The sequence below is a fragment of the Physella acuta genome, unplaced genomic scaffold (genome assembly GCF_028476545.2).
Source record: "Physella acuta isolate Inbredline_101_S28 unplaced genomic scaffold, ASM2847654v3 ptg000458l, whole genome shotgun sequence".
In the NCBI taxonomy this organism is placed as follows: Eukaryota; Metazoa; Mollusca; class Gastropoda; family Physidae; genus Physella; species Physella acuta.
Genome location: NW_026731977.1, coordinates 56,272 through 64,417, shown reverse-complemented (window position 1 = coordinate 64,417; position 8,146 = coordinate 56,272).

Here is an 8,146-nt window from a genome sequence, read left to right as displayed (position 1 = left end):
TAAACAATCAAAGTAATTAAATTACATAACTAGTCAATAAAAATTCAAACTAATTATAAAATAAAATTAAAATTACGTAACTAGATACAAAATAAATAAAAATCAAATTAATTAAACTTATTAAAAATAAAATAATTAAATTAAAAATAAACAAAATAAAAATAATTAAAAAGTTAATATCAAACAAATACAAAATAAATAAAAAATCGAATTAATTAAACTTATTAAAAATAAACAAACAAAACACAAACAAAGTAATTAAAATCAAATTAATTAAAAAACAATAAAATTACGTAACTAGGTCAAAAATTAATTAAAATTAAAAAAACTCATTAAAACTAATTAAAAAACGCATTAAAATTACGTAACTAGGTCAATGATTACGTCATAATGTTACTAATTACGTCACAAGGTCACCGGTTTAAAAATTTAAAAAAATTTAAAAATTTAAAAAATTAAAATCCAATCACGTAACTACTCAATAAAAATTACACAATATAAACAAAGTAATTAAATTAAACAACAAGTAAACAAACAAATTAAACAAAATAAAAATACAATCAAAGTAATTAAATTACGTAACTCGATAATAAAAATTAATTAAAAATTTAAAAACTCATTAAAAACGCATTAAAATTACGTAACTAGGTCAAAAATTAATTAAAATTTAAAAAACTCATTAAAAAACGCATTAAAATTACGTAACTAGGTCACTGATTTCGTCACAAGGTCACTGATTACGCCACAAGGTCACTGATTACGTCACAAGGTCACCGGAGATTACGTCACTCCTCCGCTCCTTCCCCAACGCCAGTTGGCGTAGTATTTTACTATATGTCATTGTCCCTTCCCCCTTCGCTCCTCCGGCAGTTGGCGTACACTCCTCCGGCAGTTGGCGTAGTATTTTACTATATCTCATTGTCCCAGGCTGCGGCAGCTCCTCCGAGTATTTTGCTATATTTCATTGTCCCTTCACCCATGACTCCTCCGCCAAAAAATCGGTCCAAAAGTGACCTAATATACTACTAATAAACCGATTCGACGAAGATAATTTTAAAATGTGTAATGTTATATGATGGGTTTTTGTGTGAAAAAGTATCACCTCATTGTCACTTTACAGTATCTCCTCAATGTCACTTTACAGTATCTCCATCATTCCCTCTATATCACCATTCCAATAACAACAGTGTTAAGGTCTCGCCAAGCACGTTTAAATATAGAGAACATTGTTACGTTAAAAGTATGTTTGACATTGTATATTTTACGCTGAAATGTGAAGAAATAGAAAACTAGAAGATAAAGTAACTAAAAAATAAAAGGAATATGTGCCGCCACACCTTGACCTTCATCTGTGGAGAAGTGTCTCGACACTGCCTGTTATTTAGAAGAGGAAAGTAGGCCGGCCAAGTCCTGGAGAAGAACAGTTAAGTTGAGACAAGAGCTGTCGGGCTTACATGGGCGCAGATAAAGAAAGCTAGCCAAAACCGAGTACTATGGAGAGGTGTGGATGCAGTCCTTAGCTCCCCAGGAGAGGTGTGGATGCAGTCATTAGCTCCCCAGGAGAGGTGTGGTATTAGCCCTTAGCTCCCCAGGAGAGGTGTGGTATCAGTCCTTAGCTCCCCAGGAGAGGTGTGGCGGCAGTCCTTTGCTCACCAGAAGAGGTGTGGCCGCAGCCCTTTGCTCCCCAGAAGAGGTGTGGCGGCAGTCCTTTGCTCCCCAGGAGAGGTGTGGCGGCAGTCCTTTGCTCACCAGAAGAGGTGTGGCGGCATTCCTTAGCTCCCCAGTGGCCACAAAGGAATAAGTCAGGTCAAGCATATAAATGTTTTCACATGATATGCAATTAAGATTTTTTACTGTCATAGGATTCTACAGTTGACCAAAGCTGTATTCAAGCAACTCAAGTTCAACAAGTTTTGTTGTTTTGTTTTCAAGAGCCTAGCAATGTTTTTTTTTTTAATGTAAAATAATTTTAATTGACAACAGAAGAATGAAACAAGTGGCGCATTTAAATATTTGTCTCCTAATTAACTGTTTTTAGATCCGTTAATTAATTGTTTTTAGATTGACTGCAGTCGACCAGGACACGGCCATCGACGTTAGCTGACCTTTTTTTCCCCCAGTGTCAACTTGGGGCATTGGATTCAGGACGTGATTTTTCTTAGAGAATTCTTTTTCCCTTCATCAGCGATTAATTTATTTTATTTTCTATTTATTGATTATCTGTTGCTTTGTAATCGAATTAAAACTTGAATGCATAATACAACTTCTGCTTTAGATACACGACACGATCTGCTCAGATACATTCATGGAGTGAGCTTGTACTGTGTCACAATGTCAACTCAGCTCTAAAGGGTACCTAGCATGATCTGCTCAGATACATTCATGGGGTGGGTCTGTTCTGTGTCACAATGTCAACTCAGCTCTAAAGGGTACCTAGCACGATCTGCTCAGATACATTCATGGGGTGGGCCTGTACTGTGTCACAATGTCAACTCAGCTCTAAAGGGTACCTGACTCGAGCCCCGAGTAAGCGATGACTCATACGCTACTGACCACATGACTCTTCATATGTGAGGTCACTGGCACAAAATATGTTCACTTTATGTGGTCTATTAACCCTCCTGCCTTAAAGGCACTTTTTCAACGAACAAAATCAATAGAGTCTAGAACTGAGAGGGAAAACATCTATGTAAAACGACATGACGGAGGCTGTAATAACACAATCAATTAGAGGAAGACGATACAACTAAAGCTTCCAGATGTACTGGTCTAACTTAACGGAACCATCGGATTAAAAGTTTTTTTTTCTAATCCACTCCGTACACTCAAGTAAAACAAGGTTACCCTTTCCAACTTGGGCAGAATAAGTCGAGTTTATGTTTCCATAGACAAGTTTCAAGAAATCCCAGCATATAACCGTTAAAAGGTGCACACACCATAACTAAAGCCTATGTAAGAATGGCAGAATAATAGACCCATATCAGAATTTTAGACCCTTGTCAGAATCTTAGACCATGTGAGAGTATTGGACCCATATTAGAATTTTAGACCCTTGTCGAAATGTTACACCCATGTCGAAATGTTAGATCCGTGTCAGAATATTAGACCCATTTCAGAATGTTGGAACTTGTCAGAATGTTGGACCATATCAGAAAGTCGGATTCCGAAAAACAAAACAAAAACAAAAACCCGCAATAAACGGCATATCGAACGATTAAATATGCATAATGGCAAGTTCAAGAAAAAAGCTAATGTGAATGAATGGAAGGGTCATATGATAAACAGATTAAGGTTATGAATAATGGACAATGCGTTCATGATATCTAATGAATTGTTTTATTTTCATCAGTTCCATTTGATCAAAAACCTAAACTTCTGTTTGTATTATGTTTGAATATGTTCTAAACTAGCTAATGTTACAGCATAAAATACAGAAAATTTACAAAGAAAGAACATTTACGTGAAGCTCTATACAATAACACTAGACAAATTCTTACATTGTATCTACTGATTGTACACTTTATAGAAATGTCCGTCGTTTCTTCATACCGTGTGCACATCTATATAACATTATATCTGTTGTCCAGTTAACGCGAGTTATTAGGACTCTTCCTTATCTACCCAAATACGGCATTTTCATCTGAAATAATCTTTTCTAAATACCTGAAGTTGAATAAAGATTAAACTCTCAGGGTTTTATAAACATCTTAACATAACAAAAGCTGATCGGTAAAGTCAGATGACAAGAAAAATCTCATAGAAATCCCATAGAATTCCCATAGAATTCCCATAGACTCAATAACTGAAGACTCGAATGATGTAAAACCATCATATCATCGATCTCCTCTAGATAGACCGGCTGATCCTACGCGTCATCTTCTGTATCAACCGCCTCTTCCTTTTCTTACGATCAAAATCTTTTCTTAATTTTTTATTACAATATTTGTTTCTATCCTACCCTCTCATTCTATACTTACACCACTGACATTCTCCTCACCCTTGCACCTCTTACTTTCCCCTCATACTTACACCTCTTAATTTCCCCTCACACTTACAACCCTTACATTCCCCTTACACTTACAACCCTTACATTCCCCTTACACTTACAACCCTTACATTCTCCTCACACTTACAACCCTTAAATTCCCCTCACACTTACAACCCTTACATTCACCTCACACTTACAACCCTTACATTCTCCTCACACTTACAACCTTTACATTCACCTCACACTTACAACCCTTACATTCTCCTCACACTTACAACCCTTACATTGCCCTCACACTTACACCACTGACATTCTCCTCACACTTACAACCCTTACATTCTCCTCACACTTACAACCCTTACATTGCCCTCACACTTACACCACTGACATTCCCCTCACACTTACAACCCTTACATTCCCCTCACACTTACAACCCTTACATTGCCCTCACACTTACACCACTGACATTCCCCTCACACTTACAACCCTTACATTCCCCTCACACTTACAACCCTTACATTCCCCTCACACTTACAACCCTTACATTTACCACAACCAAGTCTTCTATCTGATCAGTTCGGTCTTTCTGGTGACCCCACATACGACCCCACATACGACCCCACATACGACCCCACATGAGACACCACATGAGACAGCCAAACAAAGACATCAACACAAGAACCCACACACAAGACACCGCACAAAACGTTCATATAAGACCCCACAAAAGACTCACACAACCACACAAAAAACCGACACTAAAGACACGCACACAAAAGACACGCACACAAAATTCCAGAAAAGGTCTCACACAAGGTCCCACAAAATATCCCACTCAAGGTCTCACAGAAGGTCTCACACCAGACCCCACACACGGTCCCACACCAGACCCCCCACAAACTAAGCTACTTGTCAGTCGGTAAGATGACAAAGACGGACAACTCCAGCTATTGTTTTTATCATCTCAGCTTCATCTTAATTACACCGAGCAGGAGAATTAGTTTTTGTTGCTTCGGGATGAATGATAGAACATAATCAGAAGGGGTTTGGGGGGGGGGGGGTGGGGGGGGGGTCGACGGTACAGTCTGTTTCTTTGGGAGCTTATCGATTAATCCCTACACCCGTATAGATAGGATCGTCTACACCAAAACCTTACAGCTTAGGATTTACTTTTGGCTCTGAGCTGTTGTCAATAATAGGTTTGGTATTACGGCTGTGAATAGTATACGACTTTGTGTTGTTAGTATTACGGCTGTGAATAGTATAAGACTGTGTTTATTGTTGATACTCGCTATAAAAGTATAAATATGAAGATGACGCTAATTAACATACATATGTAAATACATATATAACCAAGGACACATTTGTCAGCTATAAACCAGGTCGTGATACTGCCATCTATTGTACATCCATAATGCTCATGTAGGTGATCGATCGCTGACCGATTCCTCAATTAGAAGGCAATCAATCATGTTAGGCCATTTGTTTTTAGGTCTTATAGAGTTGGTCATGATACACAAGGTCATGATGCATAAGGTCATGATACTTAAGGTCATAATACGGAAGGTCATGAAACTCAAGGTCATGATGCATAAGGTCATGATACACACGGTCATGATACGCAAGGTCATGATACGCAAGGTCATGATACACACGGTCATGATACACACGGTCATGATACACACGGTCATGATACGCAAGGTCATGATACACAAGGTCATGATGCATAAGGTCATATACACGAGGTCATAAAACTCAAGGTCATGATACACACGGTCATGATACGCAAGGTCATGATACGCAAGGTCATGATACGCAAGGTCATGATACACAAAACCTTAACAAAAGATAGTACAGAATAACATCAGGACAGTCCAGACAATGTCCACAAGCCGAACCACAGCCAACTCACAACCTCTACCAAATGCACGATTAGACGTTTTGTATAAGAAATCAATAACATTTTAAAACATTATTAAATTGAAAATGTGGAAGAAAATTACATCTTTATATATAAAATTTAACATTCGCAAATGAAAATCAGTATGAGGATATGAAAAAAAAACAACAAAGAGACGACCATCATTCTTCAAAGTCAAAGATCCTAACATAAAGCCATTCCCAATAGGCCATGATATTCTCGTAAATCAATGATACAACGAGATGATAATATACAAATTATACATAAAGTCATAATACTGACTTTAGACCGTGATACTCTCATAAATCCATGATATACAAAGCTATGATATAGAAACCCATGATACACAAAGCTATGATATAGAAACCCATGATACACAAAGCTATGATATAGAAACCCATGATACACAAAGCTATGATATAGAAACCCATGATACACAAAGCTATGATATAGAAACCCATGATACACAAAGCTATGATATAGAAACCCATGATACACAAAGCTATGATATAGAAACCCATGATACACAAAGCTATGATATAGAAACCCATGATACACAAAGCTATGATATAGAAACCCATGATACACAAAGCTATGGTAAAGAAACCCATGATACACAAAGCTATGATATAGAAACCCATGATACACAAAGCTATGATATAGAAACCCATGATACACAAAGCTATGATATAGAAACCCATGATACACAAAGCTATGATATAGAAACCCATGATACAAACAGAGCACTTCATGCGGCCTATTTGTCAAGATCAACCAAATATCGATTATGCCAAACATTAAGTTTAATTAAATAATTAAACAAGACAAAGAATTCGCTTTTCAATACGATGGGAAAACGGAAACATCGTAAATGATTCCATGACAAAAAGTGTATGAAATTCAATTTGAACTTCATTTTTTAACAATTTTTTTTAAAAGAATGCACTTATCGTTAAATAAAGAAAATATTTTAAAAAATAAAAGCTAATTTTTTCCGATCACATCCAGGAAATGAGGGCGGTAAATCTTCACACGGAGTTGTTCAGGGTAACTCACTAGATAGCACGGGGTAACACAGTAGATAGCACGGGGTAACTCAGTAGATAGCACGGATTTGTTCAGGGTAACTCACTAGATAGCACGGGGTAACACAGTAGATAGCACGGGGTAACTCACTAGATAGCACGGAGTTGTTCAGGGTAACTCACTAGATAGCACGGAGTTGTTCAGGGTAACTCAGTAGATAGCACGGAGTTGTTCAGGGTAACTCAGTAGATAGCACGGAGTTGGTCAGGGTAACTCAGTAGATAGCACAGGGTAACTCAGTAGATAGCACGGACACGGAGTTGTTCAGGGTAACTCAGTAGGTAGGCTGAAGGGGGTTTTAGGCCGTACATTACATGGGTTGACGGGGGGTGGGTAGGCAGTACCATGCTTAGGCTGATGGGGGGGGGGGTGTCAGGCAATACAGTACATAGACTGATGAAAGAAGATTCAACATGAATATTGTTAAAGCTAACGCCTCAATAATTAGAAACGTTGTGTCCCGGATAGAAGGAAGGTCGGTAAAAAAAAAAATGACAAACTTAAATAGTCGTCATGGCTGACCAGCGTACAATGCTGTTTAGATGGGTTACATTTTAGTACTGAGCCGGGGAGGGGGGGGGGGATATACCATTCAGGTAAGTGGCATTAAGATTTGAGAATTATTTACATCATACGCGATCTACAAGACGATCAACGCAACAAACATTAACGATTATATATAGCAAGTCGAACAAATACGAACTATTATATATAGCAAGTCGAACAAATACAAACTATTATATATAACACGTGGAACTTTAGAATTATTGTAATTGCAAACATCTTGAGAAACAAAAATCAATATCACGGTCCCAGAAGGGGTTGTACTCAACATGTAGTTAAAGACTAGCGCTGGACTACCTCGATATCACGTGATCATGTAGGTTAAGACTAGCGCTGGACTACCTCGATATCACGTGATCATGTAGTTAAAGACTAGCACTGGACTACCTCGATATCACGTGATCATGTAGTTAAAGACTAGCGCTGGACTACCTCGATATCACGTGATCATGTAGTTAAAGACTAGCGCTGGACTACCTCGATATCACGTGATCATGTAGTTAAAGACTAGCACTGGACTACTCGATATCACGTGATCATGTAGTTATAGACTAGCGCTGGACTACCTCGATATCACGTGATCATGT